The sequence below is a fragment of the Panthera uncia genome, chromosome C2, assembly GCF_023721935.1.
Source record: "Panthera uncia isolate 11264 chromosome C2, Puncia_PCG_1.0, whole genome shotgun sequence".
NCBI classification, from domain to species: domain Eukaryota; kingdom Metazoa; phylum Chordata; class Mammalia; order Carnivora; family Felidae; genus Panthera; species Panthera uncia.
Genome location: NC_064810.1, coordinates 31,894,354 through 31,918,891, shown reverse-complemented (window position 1 = coordinate 31,918,891; position 24,538 = coordinate 31,894,354). Strand labels below are relative to the sequence as shown.

Below are 24,538 nucleotides of genomic sequence, written 5' to 3'. Positions count from 1 at the left end.
TTTCAAATTAGTGGTTTCATTTTCTTTGGGTAAATACCCAGTAGTGGAATTACTGCATTCTATGGTATTTATATTATTATTAATTATTTGAGGAACCACATACTGTTTTCCACAGTAGTTGTACCAATTTACATTCCCAGCAATAGTGTATGAGGGTTCCTTTTTCTCATCATCTTTGCCAATAATTGTTATTCTTTGTCTTTTTAAATTTTAGCCATTGTGACAAGTATGTGGTGATATCTCATTGTGGTTTTAATTTGTGTTTCCCTGATAATCTCATTAGTGATGTTAAACATCTTTTTATGTGTCTGTTGGCCATCCAAGACTATACACAAAATAAACTTAAAATGGAGTTTAAACTCAAAAACTCTAAATGTGAGACCTAAAATCATAAAAACCGTAGAAGAGAGCATAGGCAGTAATCCCTCTGATATTGGCCATAGCAACATTTTTCTAGATAATCTCCTAAGGCAAGGGAAACAAAAGCAAAAATAAGCTAACAGGACTATGTCAAAATAAAAAGCTTTTCACAGCAAAAGAAACCATCAACAAAGCAAAAAGGCCACCTACTGAATGGGAGGAGATAATTTGCAAATGATATATCTGATCAAAGGTTAATATCCAAAATATATAAAGAACTCCTACAACTCAACACCAAAATCAGCAATCCATTTTAAAAATGAGCAGATGTGGGGCGCCTGGGTGGCGCAGTCGGTTAAGCGTCCGACTTCAGCCAGGTCACGATCTCGCGGTCCGTGAGTTCGAGCCCCGCGTCGGGCTCTGGGCTGATGGCTCGGAGCCTGGAGCCTGCTTCGGATTCTGTGTCTCCCTCTCTCTCTGCCCCTCCCCCGTTCATGCTCTGTCTCTCTCTGTCCCAAAAATAAATAAAAAACGTTGAAAAAAAAAAAAATGAGCAGATGACCTGAACAGACATTTTTCAGAGAAGACAAACCCTCCAGCCTTTTTTGATGTCACTTGCACTCTAACTTCTGTGAAAATTCATGGCACTCAGGCCCAAATCCAGTCTATAATGTATACTTTCTATGCACTTCTGAGGAAGCTCTTAATTCTTTCATATGCATTTTAAGTTTCAAATACAAACCAGCTACAGTATCATGTTTTCACATTTATCAGTAGTCCTTTTTGTAAATGTAGAAATCCCTGTTTTCTAAGTAAAATTTGTAATACTATTATTATCTAGTAGAACTGAAGAGAAGCATCTCAGATGTTCATCAGTGTTCAGCTTTTGGCTTCTAATTAAATCCGTACATTTTTCAGCGGCCAACTGTGGCTTCATGTTTCAGACACTCTCAATGTCAGTGGAAAATGCTGATTTAATAGACACGTGCCTGTTAATGGTCTGCTCAAAGCCCTGGTAGATCTTTCAAGCTATTCCAATATATAAATAGATCATCTGATCTAAACTTCTAATATCCCAACAGATTTATTTCACATTAGTTGGTGTGCAACATGCTACTGTATTTGGAGTGAAACAGGATTTGGGAAATAGGAGGCTTGGGTTGAAGGTCTAGTTGTATCATTTCCTGCTTATGTGACATTAATCGCTTAGCTTGTTCCAGCTGTAGCTTCCTAGTCTGCGAAATGTGAACGCTGTCAGTGCTGGGAGGACTAAAGACCAATGCTGTTCTATTTAACCATCTATAGACATCAGCTTTTCCTCTTCCAGTGGTATTCCCAGTTCGCCTAAGTTTCCTCTTGTGAACTTCTGTCCTGGTCCCAACCTGAACTGCAGCCCTGGGGGCCCCTAAGAATCATAGAATTTCTCAGAAAGAGATAGACCATGCCGTTATCTTCAGGGCCACTGGCTGGTGACTCTTTCAACTCTGAGCCCTGGAACTGAAGTGTCGATATTTCTGTTATTGGGCCTTTTGCCCTTGTCCTGGAACTGGCAGGGAGGTGCACTCTTCTGGCTAATGAGCAGTCACAATCTCATCGTTAAGAAGTAGCAATTTCACGTCACCCCATTGGGCCGCAGATCACTGTGCTGCTTGGAGTCCATCCACAGTAGGCCCAGTCCTTCTAGCATGAGCCTGTTGCCTTTCCTCCCCTCCTCAAAACTATCTTGTTCTCATCAGACCGTTGAGTCGCCAACTTACTTGTATGAGCCTTAACAACCCATAGAAGTTTCCCCTGCCCCTCCAACTAAGAGGCATCTTTCACATACCTAAACGTGAGATTCATGTCCAGTTTATACCACTTTATCATGCATTTGTTGACTGTCTGAGTTTCCCTAATAGATCTGAAGTCACGAGTCTTTTCTTCCTGTGATGTTTAAGACTATGTTTTAACTACAGTTGACAACGAATAAATTAATGTTGAGTAAATGAATCAGAGAATGGACAAATGCATAAATCACATTGAAAATACTCCTTAAATACATATCTCTTTAATAAGAACAAAGAACTGTAAGGCAAAAGTTTACCGCCAAAGCTAATTGATTGGTATATTTTAATTCTCCTTGTTGCATATGACCTTCAAATGTTCGTCCAATGAAAGCTATTGAAGAGGATGACAGATTTTCTCCAGGATTGAATTTAAACCACTTTTGACTATCAAGTAAAGTATGAAAAAAGATATTATTAATTTCTATTAATATGAACAGGAAAAATGAAATACATGCCCAACCATTATTCCAACTAAGAGCTGAGTTCAAATAACTTTTAAAATATCAAATTTTCAAGATTGCAAAAATAAAAAAAATCTTGAACTTGAGATGCTGCATTCCTGCATAAGACAATTAAACAGCGATACCATAAAGTATCTTACAAATGGTCAATACTTGTATATCAAATAACAGCTTATGTGACAACTAATTATTTTATGCATGGCTCTTTAAAATATGCACGTATTGGGGCGCCTGGGTGGCGCAGTCGGTTAAGCCTCCGACTTCAGCCAGGTCACGATCTCGCGGTCCATGAGTTCGAGCCCCGCGTCAGGCTCTGGGCCGATGGCTTGGAGCCTCGAGCCTGTTTCCGATTCTGTGTCTCCCTCTCTCTCTGCCCCTCCCCCGTTCACGCTCTGTCTCTCTCTGTCCCAAAAATAAATAAAAAACGTTGAAAAAAAAAATTTTAAATATGCATGTATCTTAAGGTTCAAAATAGTGTTAAATTAGACCAAAATTGTTTATATTTTAATGACTGTCCATCCCAAAGAAGTGACATATAAATATTATGTTTTTCTTCTTTTTTTAAAAAAATGTTTATTGATTTATTTTGAGAGAGAGAAAGAGAAAGCACAAGAGGGGTATGGGGGAAGAAAGTGAGAGAATCCCAAGCAGGCTCCACACTGTCAGCACAGAGCAGGATGCGGGACTGGGTCCCACAACCGTGGGATCATGACGAGAGCTGAAATCAAGAGCCGGATGCTTTAAACGACTGAGCTACCCATGTGCCCCTCTGTTTTTCTTCTTTTTAAAAATTAATTGCTTATTTTCATTGGTCAGTGTCACTAGGTAGCTTGGGGATAGGTATCCTATTTCCAAAGAAAAGAAACAGTCTTGCATTTTAAAACGTGTATTCATCATTTTATGTTTAAACACATCTATGTGAAAGAATGTCTGAGCTGTAACATTATCTATTTTAATATATTTTTATCCAGGTGTCTGTGAAATTATTTTCAGACTCTTAACATGACATTCATTTACATATTCCACAAGGGACTAACATATTTGGAACTGTCACTCCAATAGGATGATAAATTAAATTCAGCTGAAACATTAGCCTCTATACCCTGAAGGAACAAGTTCCAAACTTCACCCCTAAGTGGCTCCATGATTGATACGTCTTCTTTTGTCCCACTTCTTATAAAGTTCTTTCCATTCCCAATTTCACCTGTAAGAGGCTCCATGACTGATATTTTTGAGAAAAATTCCACTTTTTAGAAAGTGATTTCCATTCCCATCACTTTTCTATGTTAATTAACTGAGACTTGTTTTTGTTTTTAATATAAATGTATGGCATTACTAAATAAAAAAATAAGAATGATGGTCCTATTAAATAGTCAATATGAGATAAAAAGCCAATTAAAACCCCAGATGGAAGTGATGCATGAGAGAAAATAGTATAAATGGATAACAGTAATCAGTTGATTGGTTTATAGATCCAAAGTTCCTCAGGGGATGTTTTAAATCCAGATAGTGGCCTAGAATGCTGAATTTTCCATTTGGGAGCTTTTATTGAACTAAAAGATCCTTAGAAGGCTATGTTCCCTCTTGGGTTCACATCCAAGGAAGACTCAAAGTGAGTTAATTCAGTCAGGGTCTGGAATAAATTGCACACGATAAATTCACTTTAGAAGATTTTGTCAGATAAGATGGAAGCGGCCCCATTATAAAATTCTAAAGATCAGATACAAAGCCATAATTTTAGGGAAATGGCAGAATTTCAGTGGTTCAATATTTGACCATTTATTTATTGTTCTCTGTAGGATTGTAGTCATTCTGTGCATTTCTGTAGACTACAGGATGACACTGCTCCCTTGACTAGCTATGCTTCCAAGGTTTGACAATAGAAACACATTTGCGATGTGTTATTCCCCTTCTCTGTAAGCTATTCAAAATTAATAACACTGTCTCTCAAGTGTTGTAAGAGAGATCATAACCCATCGATCATTTGCTATCTGTATTCTGGGTCAGAAGTAAGGCACAATAAAAGAATAAAGGGTAGACAGGGGACTCAGTCAAAAGACACATAGCTTACATATAGGACCAAAAAAAAAAATATATATATATATATATATACATATTTCATTGTTAAAAAACATAACAATGTAATACAGTACTTGAAGTGTAAAGCAAGTTGAAGCCGCCATCATTAGCTTTGCTTCTTGCTGGTTACAAATATTGAACATTTTGTTTCAATGAAGGTGAAACAGTTAGGATTTCCATGTCTGTTAAGAAAAACCCTAAACCTTAGTATTAAACATAACTTCAGCCTATGTTTTAGTCGATTTATACTGCTATAACACAATACCGCAGACTGGGTGGCTTACACAACAGATATTTGTTTCCTCACTGTCTGGAGACTGCCAAGTCCATGAGTAAGGTGCTTGAAAATTTGGTTTCTGGTGTTAGCTTGCTTCCTGGTTTGCAGATTATTGCCTTCTTGCTGTGTGTACATGTGATCTCTTCTTTGTGCACAATCAGGAGGCAGAGAGAGAGAGAGAGAGTGAGAGAGCGAGCACTCTGCTGTATTTTTCTAAATGGCATTAGTCCTATTGGTTCAGGGCCTGACCTGTATGATCTTAACCCTACTTAACCCTGCTTCCTTAGAAGCACCGTTTCCCAATACAGCCACTAGGAATTATGGTTCAGCATATGAATTTTTTGGTTCTCATGTACTCTCTCAATCCTCAGTGTTTAAGTATTACCCCTTATGCCTCATATTCCCTCAAAAACCAACATATTTTGTTTATGTTTGTGCATTTGTATTTTGGTGTTAGGTACCTTTATATGAATTTAAACTTTCCTAAACCCGATTTATGTTTACTATGAATAATCTGGCTTTTCTTATCTACTTTATTTTCTCTTGTGCATCATTTTCTATCTTCTACATAAATGGAATATATCTACACTGTACTTTAATTTCTTTTACATGTCTCTAGATTCTCTAAAGGATATATTGGTGTATATTCATGTGAAACTTGAAATTCTGTCTTCATGGAGATAGATATTCAAATATGTTTCCAGAAGACATATCTTGCAGGCTAGTTAGTTATTGTCACTGAATGCAAATCCTAACATTCTGTTGGAAGAAATAGAGGAGATGAGAAGAAATTAATATAGTACATTGGTAAGACTTGGATATCAATCCCAGCTTGACACTTTGTGGATGTATGATCTTGGGGTGCTCATTGAGTGTTGAGCCAACTGGGTTTGTGTTTCCATTTCACAAAAATTTGGAAGTTATATAATAGTTGTCCTACCCATGCATAGGGTTGTGGCAGGGATAAAAGGAAACAAGATCTATGAAAAATACCACATAAAAGGTAGTTATTGTTTAAAGAAGCAGTTAAGCATAGGAACAGGTTTCATATATTTTCCTTGTTTTAAAAGAAATGTAAACAAGTATGGAATATGAACTGTATACATTCAAAAAATTAAGTATGGCAGGATTCTCTTCCACTTCTATCAGAATTTGAAAATTTCCTCTTCTATTTTGAACTTACATTTTATCTATATTTTTACCTTACATTTAAATTTAGCAACTATATGCAAAATTTTTAGAAATGAAAATTTGATGAATTGTTTTTAGTAAAGATTTCAGTTTTACTTGAAAAAAATTAAGGAATATAAGTGACAGACCTTTTCATATTACAGTGTCTTTTCCACAATGGCATACTGTTAGAAATATACAAGAAATCTGCACATTCATTTAAGACCATCTCCACCCCCTCAAAAAAAATTCTGTAAGAATTTTAAATCTGTACCCCCTTTTAAAAAAAATTCTGCAAGAAGTAAGAAATTATGAAAATGGTTACATTTAACTGTGCCATGAAAGATTTTTCTGAGAAGTTTGCTCACTGACCTACAGATGGCAGAACAATGTAGCGAATGGAAAATAGGTGTTTTCTCATCGTACTTGCAAAAATCAAAGCAAAGGATTATCTAAACTACCTTTGTGAGAATTGTATGAGGTCAGAGAAGGGAGAGTCAGGAAAGGGAAAAACCCACTACCAATCACTTTTCTTTTTTTGTGTGGATTTTGGTAGGCAAAATCCAAGGATCTCCTTTGTGTTGAAATAGACCGGAAGCCTGGTATTCAGTAAGTGCTATGAGCTGACTTTTCCTAAAATGTGTAAGGGAAGTTGCTTGGGTAAGTGGGCCAAAGGGATTTCACACATGGAACTTATTTGGGTTTTCTCATATTGTATTCTTTCTACAGGGAGAATTTAGATTTCTATGTGACCAAGAATTTGCAGATTTTTTATAGCTTGCTATGTTTTAAAGCAGAGAGAAGAAAAAGACAGTATCTTTCTGAATTTAGTTTTGTGGATCTCTTATGTCTTTACATTAACTAGTGCAATTGGTTTTAGACATATTAATTTTGATGATGTATATAAGAGAAAAAATTTTCTAATTCGCTTCTCGCTGTTCAGATTGCCTTACAGATTGTGTAAACTCACTTCTCTATGAATTCACAAGGTATTTGAAGGTATTAGTTATGCAAAATAGGTGTTTTCCTGCAAAGTTTTGTGTAAATTAAACATGTATTAGTCAAATCAGATTAAAGAAATGCACAAAGGAACAGGTATTCCTTAAGGCATCATTGCTGAGTCTGTGAAAAGAAAGCTTTTATGGTATGAAATGTGAACTAATATTTTAATCTGTTCGGGCGTGTCCAAGCGACTAAAAGTACAACTCGCCTGTATTTAGTAATTTTTTTTCCTGGGTGAGACAAGAGCAAAAACAGTGGAAGTGGATTTAAATGGTCAAAATCAGAACAGGTAGTTGAAACCACACGCTGAAATCAGAGTCGGATGTCGGGGAGGAGTGAGGACAGCGGAGTGAGACAAGCAGCTGAGGGTGCCTGGGGGAGAAACGGCAGTGGATATTTGCAGCAATAGAACCCGTTCCTGTGGTTAGTTAGGGCAAGCCTGGTTCCCAGGCATAACAGTCTCACACCTGGCAGAATTTTAGGAGGTTGGTTTGTGGGAGCGCTGAGCCCCCAGAAAACTCCATCACCAACCCTTGAGCCCACTGAGTTCCAGTATCCATGGACTGCAGATACAGTCTACTCTCTTTTAATGTGCAGATGGTAGTAATAGCATCTATCACTTGCATAATAATGTGCAGATATTTTTAGAAAGTGATTTTCTACAAAGTCATGCTTGTGATCCTGGCAAAGCGTCCCTAGGACTTTAGTATGAATGAGTTTGTCAGGTCACTATTGAAGCCACACTGACTATTTGGTTGTGGCCAAAGACAAAGGAAAAGCAAAGAGAAAAGTGCAGAAAAGAAAATGTATAGTATTCATTCATCATTTGTTCATCCATTCAGCATTCTCTATATGCTGGGCAGTGCACTGGCCAAAAGAAAACATCATTCCAGTCTACTTTCGTGAAATGCAAAGCCTCATACAAGAGAGCAGTAGTAACCTAATAAACCCAAAACCCTCAATTACACATTGCCAGAAGAGTGGAAAGTGTTGATCAGGGAAGGCCTCTGAGGAAGCGATATTAAACTAAGACTTAAATAGTGATACATACTCAAATCTACAATGGTGCTGTTATTGGCCACAGTCATTGTCCCTGATCATCATCCACATTTTATAGTGGAAGAAACAAAGTTGCTTTGAGGTGAATTGTCCATTCACACGGCTTAGTAAGCAATGAATCTGAACCAGGTTCCCAGCTTTAGTATGCTTAACCACCATATGCTGCTGCCTCACAACAGAGAGGGAACAGCCAGCATTCTGACAGGTCTCCAAAGCAGAGAAATCTGAAGATAAACTTCCAACCCTCCGTCCTTCATAGGTCTGCTTGCCCCTCAAGTTGTACAGAATACCAGAGTCAGCATCATTGAAGCTGTTATTATTGGTTAGAAGCTCCGGGACTAACTGCACACATGTTGCCTGAAAATAATGCTTACCGCAAGGAGAGACTTGCTGTAGGTGCCCCTGAGCCAGAGGTCACCTGAAAGCTGGAAATTCTCTTAGCCCATTGGAAGTGAGCCGGCCTTTATCTCCTTGTGACAGAGACCAAGGACAGTGAGTCAAGAGGGAAAAAAAAAATTACTGTACTATAGATGACACTTCCCACGTGTAGGATTTTTTAATTGTGTTCAGCTATTTAGTATAATTACACCTAATCACATAATTTCTGTAAATTGGTGAAGTGACATAATTTAAGTGTTTAACGAGAAATGTAGATTAAATAATTATAATGTATAGCTGCAACTTATGGGTAATGATGGGCAAATTTTAAACTTTGCAAAATAGTGTAATTTGAGCCTTCATGGAAATATCTCACCATTTCTCTTTCCTATTTCTGACCAAGTGCAACAGCTTTGAAAGCTACATAATGTAAACTTAAAGGCTTCTCTCTTTCTAGGACATCCTTAATATAGAGTGTTCCTAAGAGACTAATGTGATTTTAGCCTCTCCCCAGAAGTCTAATATGGAATTAACTGCCTCAGAAGGAATTCAGAATTCCAGCTGTTTCTTAAGTGAAATGACCATTCCAAAGTCTGAAAACTCTGTAGAAATAAATGGTGACTTTGACCCTGGAGCTGTCATTCATATGTTAATTGTTAAGTCATACAACACATATTTATCTGTGTATCTGTGTCTATTATGTGTCATATATTGTGCCAGCTGAGTGCTGGACATTCTATAGTGAACAGAGTCCAGGGAGGCCAAAACAGAGAGGGGATGAGTAAGTAAGGCATGTCCAACATTGTCTTATCAAGAGAGCAACTAAGATAAAGGTCTTTCAACAGGGAGTTGATGTTGGTGATTTTTATGAGGCTTTGCAGTAGAGTGGTGAAGGTCAAAGCCAGAAGGAGTAGGTTGGGAGACAATTAGACGTGAAATAGACCACTGCTTTTAAGAAATTTCATAGTGAAGTAGAAGAGTGAAATCAGATAGTAATTGACAAGAGGTGTTGAGCTTAAGGGAGACTGCTGTCCTCCCACACCCCCCGTAGGACAGGTTTATTTGAACCCAGTTGGGAAGCACAATGATAGCAAGATTTTATGGAAAAAAAAACATTCATGCCAGGTTTTGTTTTTTTTTTTGTTTGTTTGTTTGTTTTAATTTTTTTTCAACATTTCTTATTTATTTTTGGGACAGAGAGAGACAGAGCATGAACGGGGGAGGGGCAGAGAGAGAGGGAGACACAGAATCGGAAACAGGCTCCAGGCTCTGAGCTGTCAGCCCAGAGCCTGACGCGGGGCTCGAACTCACGGACTGCGAGATTGTGACCTGGCTGAAGTCGGACGCTTAACCGACTGCGCCACCCAGGTGCCCCTCATGCCAGGTTTTTACCTGATCCGTTTTTCTCATTCATTCATCACTCCAATCCTGTGAGGTATTTGCTACTATTAGTCCCATTGTAAGGTAAGGAAACTGAGGATGAAGATATTAAATATCTTGCCCTGGATTGCTAGCTGGTAAGCAACAAGACTGTAAAGAGCACCAGGTCTGTCTGATTCCAGAGTCAGCCTAAGCAGCTTCTCTATAGGTAGAATTAAACATAAAAGGATGAGGGCTTATCATCAAAAGTTCCAGGTCCCTAGAAGCCTGGAATAGATGTAATCCAATGGAGAAGTACAGAGAGAATACCCAGTTATTCAAAGCAAAGCAATACCATTTTAATAGAAGGGAGAGCTAAAAGTAGAAGTACAGATGCAAGTTGAAAGATTCAGTGGAGGAGATCAGTGGTACTTTCATGCCATGGTTTCTATTTTTTTATAAGTTGAAGGTCCTATGATGATAGAGCAGAGATATGAAGGAACCAAGATTTCAGACTGAGGGGGAAATGGTGCATAGTCTCAACCCCTGGAAATGGGAGAGGGAGCTACTACAGAATTGTATTTGTTTGTTCTCCTTCAGGACCAAGTAAAGGTTATTGACAATGAATTTAATACATATGTGCAGATTGCGGGCCAAGAGCTGGACTGATACATGGTTGTGTTTTTGCCAAGCAAGTGAGAAAGGAGATTAATGGCACATGGAGACCGAGAATAGTGGTACAATGTGGCTATGGTCACAGATGAACCTTAGACTTTAATCATAAGGGGAAAGGAAGTGAAGCAAGGAGAGAGTCAATAGACAAGATGGAACTAGAAGATTCTCAGGACTGGAAATTCAGATGCATTCCATGTTTATTTTTGTTTGCAAATTGAATGAGGCTGTAGTTAGAGTGAAGAATGACTAATTTATTTTAGACCTCAGCCAGAATGGAAATTGCCCCCCGGTGTTAGGAGAAAAGATAGCCCCTAAAGGATACTATTTCTAAGAATGTTTACTATCATGGCTTCAGTGTTGCATCAGGTACCACAGTATATCCTCAGCCAATTCCTTAGAAAAGTCATATACATTCAGGAGATGTACATGCTTAAACATGTTAAAACTAAAGTTTTATGTGATTAACATGAATGTCACAAAAATGTTTTGTATGAGTTTTCAATGTCAGTAAGTTTTTTGATAATGAAAATATATTTTGAAAATGAAAACAAAAGCAAAGTATGGTTAAGAACCAATGTTATACAAAAACCACCAGATTGATTAATCCCTGAAAATTGTGACCGTATAATTTAAATTATGACAGTACATAGTTATCAATGACTTAAAATTTATAATATTCTAGAGTGAAATAATTCACATATTTAAAATGAAAACTTTATTTTTAAACCTTCATTATATTCAAATCCTTCAGAATTTGGACCATGGTCCATATGGTGAAAATTGCCTCTTTGCAAATGATCACCAAAATGATTATTGTTATTTTTATTATAAATCTGATATGGGGGCTTTCACCTTGTAAGTCAGAGGAAGGGAATATGAGGGTAGATATGTCTGCATGAGCACATAGGTGCATGTCTAAATATGCATAGGTGTTCACATGTGAGCCTGTGCAGGAGCACATGTGTATGCCTTGTGTACATGTGTGTGCATATCTATCGTAGGCCCTCTGGTATCATTCTTTGCAAAGAATTAGCAGTCATGACTTAATTATGCACATTATACTTATGTGGGCTTCCAGGTAAAATTTGTCAAGTAACCATACCATGTAATGTTCATTTGTACCTGATCATGATATGTTATCTGAAGATAGTCCGTGTAAAAGTGGTTTCAAAAAGTTATGAAATCATTGGTATCATCAATGAGGAAATTTAAAATAATTTAAAATAATTTAAAATGACAACATTACCACAGTTCCTTACGTTTCTTTCTTAATTTATATGTCATGGTCATGCTGAATACAGGGCAAGAAAGGAACAAAGGGTCTCACTGAAGAGTGAGTGGTTTTTGAGAAGGAAAGAAATTGCAGCTGCTTCTGTGTTTCCGAGGCAGACCAAGAAAAGTCATCATGCTTAAGATTGGGGCAAGAGAGGCTGCATGAGTGGTCTTATTCATAGCTCTGTGTTGCACATATCCATATTGTTTCCTCTGAGTGGCTGAGAAAAAGAATGGCTCTCCCTTTCCAATAGCTCGTTTGGAATATATAAAAGCCTTCCTCATCAGGCTGAGAAAATTACATCACTGATAAGTCAACCTTCTGTACCCTTTTGGATCCTAGTCTCTAGATAGAAAATGTGGCATTTTTAGACATTAAGACCATTTTGGATTCTTTTGACTTCCTCTAAGAGCAATTGGATCTGATGCAATGGGTTTTTCCCTTATCTCCTGGGCTATGAAGAGCTCTTTCATCATCACGGCATTTGAGTTGTCAGAGTCCCTGGAATAGGTCAGAAAAAGCTCCTGCAGAGATTTTTATATTAGAGCATTGTTAGCTAAATTAATCCTTTTGCCTAGATTTTCCTCACTGAAGAGAAATTTTGTAAAGTTAATTGGAGTCTCAGGAAGAGAACTAACAAAAGGCAGAACTTCAGTGGGGTCAAACAGGCATATTATCTCAAAACCAAAAAGATGAATTATAAGGGAGGATATGTGGCTTTTAACGCAATTAAAGCCTGAAAGGAAACTTAATTTTATCTAGTCCATTCTTTTCTCCTCATGGTAAGAGAGTTCATGAACATCTGTAGAGGCATACATTTTTATCTATTACCCAGGATCTGCAGTGAGAAAAATTATATAGCTTTCCATGGAGTCTTCTGGTTATCAAGCAATTTGCTTGGTAACTTCTTTTCTCCAGCTTAAATACCATGTTTGAAATTATATCAAATTTTTGTCTAGTCTTTTCTATAAGGAAACAGAAAAAAGCAAATTATCAACTTTTATTGTGAATTATTAGCCCTCCTACTTACGATAACCTTAAGCACACTCTTGACACTGAAAATATACTTTATTCTACTGTATTTTAAAAAACTATTTGATGATCCTTTCCCTGTATAAGGTCTTGTTTATACATTAAAGCTACTTTCTTATATATTTCACATACTGTCTTTGATGATCCTTTCCCTGTATAAGGTCTTGTTTATACATTAAAGCTACTTTCTTATATATTTCACATACTGTCTATGTCTTAGATACACATAATTCCTCATTCCTTACTAAATCATTAAATATTAAGCTTTTATTTTAGTGCAGTTATTGTATGTTTGTCTCATTATTGTACACTGAATTAAATCTCTTTAGGAACTAAATTTGCATTAAAAAAATATGTATATATATAGTATCTATCATAGGCACCCTCTACTGACATTGATCAGAAAGGATAATCTGTTAACTGGTTTCGCCACTAGATGGCACTGATCTGCTTTTGGAAGTTGCTAAGGACATTTGCTTAATTGAGAACAATTACTATTTTAATCAAGAAATATATCACCTTTTTTAACCAATAGGCTTTTAAGTTTGAAATGAGTTTTAGTATTCACAAATATCTGCTATTGGTTAGAGCAACCATAAAAAGTTAAGAGACCAACAACAAACAACAAGTGAGTATTGCTCTTTTCTATACTAACATTTTTATCCCTTCAACTTTATAGTTTATGCCAAAAAAGTAGAATTCAACATTGAATTTAAACATTTTCAGGCTTGCCAGATTTCATTATTGTCTTCTAAAATGTTGCCCATTCCTTTGTACTATTGATCCAAGAGTTAAACTTTTTAAGTTCTTTAATAGACCCTAGTTATTTAAGTGTGACTATCAACTTCTTTTTAGAGAAGATGTAACAAATCTCATATAATTTAGCTACCTGTAACAAATCTCATATAATTATTTGCTTGTGTCCTGTTTACCTGAATTTCTGGTTCAATCAGGATCACGTTTTAGATAGGAAGTTGATTTTTTTCCAACACAAAGATGCATAATAAGAAAATGCTATTATTTTTAAAAGACAGCCATTTATTCCCTTCAAATTGAGATTCATTGTAAAATATATCCAAAGAAATACTGGAAATATTTGTCTTGGTTAAGCCTTAATTTGCCCTCATGTGGATGAAGGCTGGCAAATATGATATAGCAAATTAGCTTAGGATATGACATTGCCATTAGCTACCACAGGGCTTCAGAATATCTACATCAAGGTTCTTAACCCTGGAAGTGTGCATCAGAATTACCTGTGGAGCTTCTTAAAAGGATAAAGACACAATCTCCATTACAGATCTATTTACTGAATCAGAAACTATTGGTTGGGAGCACAGCCATCTGTGGTTAAAGGCTTTAAAGACCGCTCTGGGATGCAGCCAAAGATAAGAACGATTGGTCTTCAAAGAGGAGATTTGATTCAAGAGCATCATCTTATTTGAATATCCTGCACCATGTCTCAGCACTCTGGAATCTGGAGCCAGCTTGCTCCCAGCGTTTTCACTCATTAGCTCTGTGAACTAAAGAAAGTTAGTTATGGTGCTGTCCTTCAGGTTTCTTGACCACATAATGGTGACGATAAGAGTATCCATCTTATAAGAGGTTGTCCTGAGGAATAATAGTTCTAATCCATGTAAAATGACTGAAACTTAGTCCTCAATAGGGGAGAGCTATTGTTGTTGTTGTTGTTGTTGTTGTTACTGTTGTTTTTATCATCATCATCATTTGTACTGTTGCAAACATATAGCTGCTCTATATATTGATAAGCTTCAAGTTTGTATAAATTTACTTTTGTAATTATTTTATTTATTTTTGCTATATTTAGTTTTAGCTTTGTACTACATTGGGTGAGAGTCACGTGGATTAAAGTTTATAAAGACAAAGCTGGGGAAGGTGAAGTAACAATTATAAAAGCACACAAAGGGTGCCTAGGTGGCTTAGTTCGTTAAGCGCCTGACTTTGGCTCAGGTCATGATCTCATGGTTCATGGGGTGGTCATGATCTCACTGTTTGTGTGTTTGAGCCCCACGTCAAGCTCTGTGCTGCTGGAGCCTGCTTTGGATTCTGTGTCTCCCTCTCACTCTGCCCCTCCCCCACTCATGCTCTGACTCTCTCTCTCAAAAATAAACATTAAAAAATTAAAAACAAAATAAAAAATAAAAATAAATAAAAACACAAAATCTTCACAAACATTTTACAAGCGCTTAGAGTCAATTCACTTATGGATGGTCAAGAATTGATTTCATGTTGTTTTCTTTCTTTTTTTCCATTGTCATTTAAGATTTGCTCAGAACTCCCATTTATAAATTTTTTATTTTTTATTTTTTTAATTTTTTTCAACGTTTTTTATTTATTTTTGGGACAGAGAGAGACAGAGCATGAACGGGGGAGGGGCAGAGAGAGAGGGAGACACAGAATCGGAAACAGGCTCCAGGCTCCGAGCCATCAGCCCAGAGCCTGACGCGGGGCTCGAACTCACAGACCGCGAGATCGTGACCTGGCTGAAGTCGGACGCTTAACCGACTGCGCCACCCAGGCGCCCCATAAATTTTTTAAAAAATAAATGTATTTCATGTATAAAGGATTTACATTTTCATATGATCATCAAGACATTGGGCCAATATCATGTAATTAAGAGATAACTAAACTCTTCTTAAAAGAAACATTTAGTAATTAAAACTTACTGAAACCTGAAGTTGGTAATGTTTGAACTCCATCCAAAACTTTGTCAGAGCACATATATTATGATCTTTCATACTATTGTCTTGGGTGCCACTGCCATATATGGAATCCAAAGAATATTCCACAATTTGCCTGAAATTATCTTTCTTTTTTTCTTTATCTGGTGATTAAAGTTTCTGAAGGAGTCTCAGCTCAAGGATCACTGACTCCAGAAATCCTCAGAAGATCCCCAACCCACTAATTCCAAGGTCCATACTCCCTCTGTTTTTAGGCCTCTTGTGTTTATATATAGCTGTTACATCCCAGTTGGATTGTACACTTATTGAGAACAAAAAGCCATGACTGATGGAACTTAGTAATTCTAGACCCCCTATCATGTGCTTGTTTATGTATTTAGGTATTTAGAGAGCACAACCAGGCGTGCACAAGCAAGGGAGGCTCAGAGAAACAGGGAGAGAGAGAATCCCAAGCAGGCTCCATGCTGTCAGCATGGTGGGGAACCACGAGATCATGACCTGAGCCCAAATCTAGAGTCGGATGCTCAACCGACTGAACCACCCAGGCACTGCCCCTCATGTGCTTTTTAATAAAAAAGTTTACCATGTTGCTTATAATTTTTTAGGCTAAATGGGTGATGGGCATTAAACAGGGCACTTGTTGTATGAGCACTGAGTGCTGTATGTCACTGATGAATCACTAAATTCTATTCCTGAAGCCAATATTACATGATATGTTAACTAACTACAATGCAAATAAAAAATTGACACACACACACACAGATTTTTTTTCAGATTTTTCTCATAACCCTAGATATGTTTATATTAATAAAATTGGCAAATTCTAGATTAATAAAATGAGGCTTGGAAAATAATTTTCATAGTTTACTTGATAGGGCGGGCAAAAAGTGAACAAATATGGCATTTAGAATGAAATAAAACTTGAACTATCAGGATCATGGAAATTTGAAAATTAAAACCCTTGAAATAAGGTCAACATTAACCACCAATCCAGCAGTAACAAAAACTATTGTGAAAACATTTCATATACAGACAGAAAATGAAACAATTTCAATTTATGTATGTTTCTGTATCTGTAGCTATATCATTTTAATGATTGACCATATATTTTCTGCGAATGTTGACATTACACGTGATAGGATGTCATATATCAAATATGGTTCCTCCTTTGTTTGGAAGTTTAACCAATAATTGAAGTAAGTAGTTTTTTTTTTTTCTTTTTTAACTATGTATATAATCAAAATGCATTTCTTGATGTTTATGTTTCAGAATTTGGCCATTTTTTTTAAAGCAGAGAGAAAGTAGAAAGGCTTATTTTGACTTCATGAATTATAGGAGCAAAGTATGTTTTTGATATTTATCAAGGATTTAATTGAGTGATTCATTTGCTGTTTCATCATTATATTGTTATAGCATGTTGATGTGTGATTTAGTTTCCATTAAGTGTTGCTAGAAGATTAATCTAGTTTAAGATGCTGACTAGGCAAGCAAAATGTTTGCTCACTGCAAGCATTTTTATAATTAACTTACCAGCACAGATAAATAAAGAGGTAATCTTATAGTAACACGGAGGACTTGATATGACGGGTGGTCTAAAGAAGTACATTTTAAATAGTAATTCATTGATATATAAGTGGATATTTGTAGAGGGAAAAGGAGCTTGATGTTTAACCGTGACATGTCCAAACTTGCAGTATTTTTCAATTTCATGGCCAAAAAAAAAGGTTGAAGGCAATAAAATACATGATAAGTAGTGCAGTACATTACTGATTTATTATGGCAAAACGTGTGAATGGGTATAATATTATATACTCATTCATGCCCTCCCGTATGCAGGAAGACTACTATTCCATTGTAAAAATTATGATTAGGTTTGAGAAAGAAGAGATTTAGTTAAAATTCCTACATTTCTGAAGTCTGTCTCCTTTTTTGAAGTGGAAACTAGGTCTCAAATATGCAAGTACTATTAAAAATACACTAAGACTTCATCATGGGAAAATGTAAGTAAAGCACACCCAGACACACCTTGGATTCCAATACATGTGTTGAAATCCTAAGACAGATTTATAGAAGCAAAAAGTATTATCTGGAGAATCAGCAAATTAAAGGGACCTTCCCCAATCACAAAGCACTATTGGCTTCATATCCTTCTAGGATAACCAATTATGACGCCCTAGGGACACCTATCAGCCTTCTGAAATCAGATCCAAAGTGGAGACAGAGATCATAGTCAAGTAGAATCTTTTCTCTGACCTTTGCTTGTTACTTCGGACCCCTGATGACTAACGCTTACTCCTGAATTGTACTTCATTTCCCTGTACCAGTATATATAGTGCTTGGTATATAGTGTTTGGTTTGTGCCAAACACTGTTCTTAGTGTTTTACAGCTATTAGAACATTTAACTTTGTAATGTTCATATGGGGGGTATTATTTTCACAATCACATTTTACAGATAAAGAAACTAAGGCAAAGAGAATAGCCAATATGACCAAGATCATGTAGCTGTATAAGTAATAAAGCCAGAATTCAAGCAAAGAAGTCTGTTCCAGAGACGGCTCAAAACCGATATTTGAAACCATCAAAAACAGACTAGCAAACAGACTGTTTGTTCTTTGAATGTAAAGAAGAAACCACAAAAGTTTATATGCAGAATGCTATCTTTTAATTTCATTTTTTGCTCCTTGATCTATAAATGAAATTTTATTCCACTTATTCAGCCTAAGAAAATCAGGAACTAGATCTCATATTTCATATGTACAGAAATACCTTCCGGCTCCACAACCAGAGAGGGTTAGTGTTAGATGTTAGCAATTACACTTAAATGAGACTCATTTCAAACAAAGTCAAAATTAAGGAATCTGATTTGGCGATATATCATCATGGTTTTAGAAGTCTTGTATTCTCTCCAAACCACCTTGTCCTCAGGGGATTCATTACTTTACAAGGAGGCTTGTGGAAGGTCTAGTTCAGATTCGTATTTTCACTGCGTAAATGTGGCCTCTCTGTAGTTGCAACTTTCAGTTAGGTAAATACTTTAGATAAACAGCTCCATTATTTTTTCTGTATGACTGAAGATAATTGGTTAAATTATAACTAAATTCTATATTAACTATGATCTTCTTGTAATTACCTCAATTAATGTTTTTAATTGACATAATGATTCACTTTTTAGCTTAGTACCTGAGGCATTTCCATTAACTCTCTGCCATGAAACGCATATTGTGATTGCTCACGGGAGAAATGTCCAACACACTTGCTTGTCCCTTAAGTGTATATAGAAGCCTCTCGACTTACAAACTGCTAAGGTCTGAACAGTTATTGTCACCCCTTTATAAAGCAAAAGTAATATCATTAAAATGTGTGCTTTTGCTGCCTGTTAGAAACAGGCAAAGAAGACAAAGAAGAGCATGTTTTTGAAGGATATTCTTTAAGTTAAGGGATTTTCTCTCTCTTTTTTTTTTTTTGTTAAGTTGATTTTTATTTTGAGAGAGAGAGCATGTGTGTGCACAAGTGGGGAGGAGCAGAGAGAGAAGGGAAGAGAGAATCCCAAGCAGACTCCATGCTGTCAGCATGGAGCCCCATGCGGGACTCAAACTCATGAACCGTGAGATCGTGACCTGAGCCAAAAGCAAGAGTCAGACACTTTGCTGACTTAACCACTCAGGTGCCCCGGTTAAAACATTTTCTTAAACTTCAAGGTAAAGTTCCTCATTTCTTCTATGTAGTATTCTGATCTTATGTTGATGGTCATGAAGACAGACTCCTCCAGAAGTGGGTATAGAGGGACAAATTAATGAATCTAGAAGTTGCACACACCCACCTTATCATGGCTTCCAGATTGCCCAGCTCATGTGAATACATAAGAAAAGAAATCCATCCCTTTCAGCCAAAACTGAAAGTGCCTAGGAACAAAGAACTTTTGTATTAATCCAGAAAAAGGAAATGGCCTAAAGCCAGAGCACAACTAGCGGAGTCTTGAAAACATTGTATTAACTCAGGAAAGTTGTAGTTTTCTGGTTGGTCTGATGAAACTTCCCTGAAGGCCCTGAAAATCTCTTCTGGTCATTGATTAATTCCGGTCAAAGATTAATTTTGTTAGCCTTTCTTCTAAAATGAAAAAAACGATGTCTTCTCGCCGTTAAATAAAAATGTAAGTACTGTGGATGTTGTATGAATGGGAAACTGACTTTCGGAGTTCTTAGATGTCAGGTTATAGACCCGCACCTGTGTGATACTACTCTCCTGGGTAGTATTTATGGAAATGCTGTTTGTGGGTAGTGTTTTTGAAAATAAAATGCATTTATGAAAACGGTGATTCCACTCACTCACATGGTTTCCACTGAGATCTATATGCCAGTGACTCCAAAATCTATATCTCTAGATTTGACCTATTATTTATTCTTAATATTATTGTTTTTATTATTATTTCTAAAGACCCTTAAGTAGGGAAGAAATATATTAGGTTTAGCAAATTCACTGCTTAGTGGTGTCCATTACCAGTTTGAGTAGATAACTCGTGAGTCATGGCAAATGTGTCAAAGGAGGCCAGGAATTAAGCGCGGAGCTGATGGCAAATCTGTAAAGGTTGGTCAGTGGTGCCGAAAGCACTGCTGTGATTGGAAACCTTGAACTGTTGTTGTGCCAATCAACATATTTAAGTGATATAATCCCGAGCACTCAGATGTGTAATTGCAGAGCAGTGATGTGGGGTATGGCACTGATCTGATGTTGGGATTCTAGTAGGCAGCTCTGGTGGCATGATGGGATGCGGAGTAATCGGGGGTACGCGTGTGAGGGCAGTGCAGATAGTAAATCAGGCCTTTGGAAAGCAAAGGAGCAGAAAAGGTCAGGAGGAAGTTGACTGAGATCACATGATGAAGGCAAGAGCCTGGATATCTGGATGAGGCCAAGAGGTAGTCAATAGTGCAGAAAAGAATGGGGGAAAAGAAATAGTTCTGACTGTTCCTTATCATTCTCCTTGCTGTATACACTGTGGTGAAGATCAATTCTGATCGTACGTGTTAAAAGTTGAGAGGAGTCCCTGGCACATGGTGAGTACTCATTGAACTCTATCCAATAGTGGTGGTGGTCTTGGTGGTGGCAGTAAGTAGACGTAGTGACAGCAGCAGTGACATTGTAGTGCCTTTCCTAGACTATGGAAATAACTCATTTTTTATTCCTTTGGAACCTAACTTCTGGTACATCCTCCACACTTCCACTGTGGATAGCCCTCCGCCTAAAACTCCTATGAACTTCCTAGTGACTTCCCATTGACTGAATAAATCAGAATTATTTAACAAGGCATAACAAAGAGCCCTCTGCATTTAGCCCTAGCACTTTTGGGAACTGAGGGATTAAGCAGGTGAAAGATCATCGGATACAACCATATTGCAGTTCCCATCACTCTATATGAGAGTAAGCAATCACATGACTAGTCCAAGTATGGTTTCTCATACTTGGAAATTAGTGTGTGTGTGTGTGTGTGTGTGTGTGTGTGTGTGCGCACATGCATTGTCTTCTCTTGTGAAATTAATTCATTCAGATTCAACTAGTCAGAATGAATTTTTCTTTCTCTTCTGATTTAATCATATATCTACTATAGCATTTCTCGCATAACTTAGCAATTTGTCTGTCTCTCCCACTAAATCCTTAACAATTTGTCTCAAGGACTCATAATAGTACTTCATATCTAATATCAGCTAGCTAAACATTTGGGAAATAGTGAATGCTACAGTCTGAACATAAAGAAAATAACACATTCGATGAACTATATCGTCTCAATGTACTTTAGCTCTGGTCTCACGCTTCCATTATGCACAGACACTTAGGAAAATAGTTTGTCAGTAAAGCAAACTGCCTACTTCTTACTGAAGAGTTCATGTTATTCAGTTGTACAATTTTAAAAGTTAATATTCTTAACTCCTTCTAAATACTACAATATCAGTAGATTGACTAATTTAAAAATAGCTTCAGTTCTCTTCAATATGTGTAATAGTTTTATTCTGTGTATTTGAATTTAAAACGTGTATAAATGGTAAATGGATCTGTCAAATTTATAAGCAATGAGTGTTCATAAATCTTTTTAGTTCATGAATTAAATCATAAAGGCAAGAGAACAGAAAAGCAAAATATAATTTGTCTCGACATTGTGCAGAATTTTTTTTTCCTCTATGACTTTCTGGGATGATTAGAGTATTAAAGGAGAATAAACCTAACAGTTTAATGGGATACTTTCATTTCTAGTTAGTAGTCCCGCAATTCAAACTCAAGAAATTCAGCAAAAGAAAGATCTTGCAGGAGGATGCTCTGTTTGAAATTACCTTTGTTGGGACTTTTGTGTAATGGAATTAAGTCAGCAGGGACAGAGAAATGCTTAAAATGGCAGCTGGCTTCTTCCTGTTGCAAAGACATATGTCTTGATTTGTAATTACCAGAAAAACAGGTTGCACGTACTGTACTTTAAATCATTTTCCCAGCTACGGGAACTAGTACAGACATGTATGCAGAGGACACACGGCACTCTTCTTTTAATTTCTCAAAAGTTTTTTTTTTTAATCAGATCCCTTTCATTAGAAATAATCACTGGATAATTAGTTACCTTTTATATAGCTTTATCTTTCATTAAAAAAAAAAAGATCACGATGTCATAAAAATAGACATAGTATTCAAACAATTGAATTGAACTGGGATGAATCGAATACTCACCAAAAATCTTATATGGAAACAACTATGGGAAATGTTATCCTAAAATGGTTAGGAACGTAAAGAACCAAAAATTTGATTTTGGAAAAGTAAAATCTCCTTTTGGCATTCTATTTACCGTTATTCAAAATCCAACAAACAAATTAAAAACAACAACAACAAAAAGAATTTTGCTTAATGTAAGGAACATAACCAGAAATCTATGGGCTGCTTAATTACTACCAACTATACAGGCAATTTAATTTTTTTTTTTTATTTGAGGGGGAAACAGGGGAGAGGGGCAGAGGGAGAGAGAGAAACAATCCTAAGCAGGCTCCACATTGAGTGTGGATCCCATTGTGGGGCTCTATCCCATGACCCTGGGATCATGACCTGAGTTAAAATCAAGAGTCCCGCACTCAACTAACTGAGCTACCCAGGCACCCCGGCAATTTAAATTTGAATGAAATTTTGACATTTAAAAGAATATCAATTAATGCAGTTGATTATTTATTTATTTATTTATTTATTTATTTGGCAAAAGGGTCTTTATTTGTAAAATGCCAAAGGGGCCCCTGGTACAACAGGACAGGCAGGCCGGCTTCTCAGGGGTTGGGGACATTTAGGCAGATGTGCTGGAGCGAGAGGATACCCTACCAGTCCTCTGTATCAACCTGGGCTGTCTTAAGGACAAGGGACACTGGCTCAAAGACAGGATAAGCTTCGGGGGCCCCAGGCTCCAGCAATTCTGGAACAGGCTCCTCCTTGGTCAGCACTTGGTCAGCACTTGGTCAGCCACTGGTGGACCCCCAGGGCTGCTGGGGTTACGCCCCTGGGATCCTCCTGCTGCTGCCTGCAATTTTGTGCCTGGGATCTCTCTCGTCCCAGCTGTGGGGGCTGAGCATCCTCTGAGACCTCTTCCGGTAGTCTCGCAGGTGACACAGGGTGGCTGGGCTGGAGGGTGCCCCCAGGGCAGGACTCGGTGCCCTTTTGCAGAGAGAAACTCTGGTTGTTCTCATTTGGATACTGAAATATCTGGTTAATCTTTCATTGAGACCCAGCAGGATCAGAGGGTCACCCCTGTGGGGACTGGAGCCCCTGCCCCACCTCTCCTAGCCTCGAGATCTCTCTGCTGCTCCCCCCTCCTCCATTGCTCTTCCTCCTGGGGGTCCATCACTGAAGAAAGGAAGGGAAGTGTCACCCAAAGTCAGCCAGTGCTTCTCCCCTCTCTGGACCTTCTGCATGTCCACCATTACCTTCCTGATGTCCTCCTCAGCTTGGCTGAGGATCTCAGCCCAAATGGTCTGGCTGGTCATACAGGTGCTTCCGGGCTGCCTCCCTACCGGGTGCAGCCTTCTCAACCAGCTCCCTTCTAAAGTTGTCTGTGCCCTCCCTTTACAGTTGATCATTTATTTTTTATTTTTTTACTTTTTAATTTTAGAGAGAGCACATAAGTGCAGGAGAGGGGCAGAAGGAGAGAGAGAGAATCTTAAACAGGCTTCACCCTCAGCCCCGAGTCACTGGATGAAAGGCTTAATCCCAGGACCCTGGGATCATGACCTGAGCTGAAATGGAGAATCTGGGCTCAAACAAATGAGCCATCCAGGACCCCCCACAGATAGATTGTCTTTTAAAGTAAACCTCTCCTGAGCACCTGCCTGGCTCAATGGGTTAAGCCTCTGAATTTGATTCAGGTCATGATTTCCTGGTTGGTGAGTTCAATCAAGCCCCCACCTCAGGCTCTGTGCTGACAGCTCAGAACCTGGAGCTGCTTCCAATTCTGTCTTCCTGTCTTTCTCTCCCCCTCCCCCACTTGCTCGCTCTCTCTCTCTCTCTCTCTCTCCCTCCCCTTCTCTCTCAAAAATAAATAAGTGCTAAAAAAATATTTTTAAAGTAAACCTCTCTACAAAGTTGAGTGATCATTGGTGGCTCCCAAAACTACTTCATCTAGTTTAATTTTACTTCTCATGGTTGTCTCTGAGATCAAAGGAAACAATATGTTTGAAATGCATGGGACAATACAAAACTGTAAAGCAAAATTATTTATTTAATCACAGTTTGCATTTGTCTGGTAGAAGCCTAAAATAGCATTTGTGAGAAGATTTTTATGAGGTAATTCACATACCTTGCACCTCACCCATTTGAAAAAGTGTATAGCTCTTAGTGGTTTAGAATACTCCTATATACAACATTTACCATGGCCAAT

At 37.6% G+C, this 24,538-nt stretch overlaps 1 pseudogene; it reads right to left on the bottom strand.

Annotated features, from left to right (window-relative positions):
• LOC125921531 (uncharacterized) overlaps positions 1–23,657 on the bottom strand; it is a 67,947-nt pseudogene extending 44,290 nt beyond the window's left edge.
• Between the last annotated feature and the right edge of the window lie 881 nt (positions 23,658–24,538).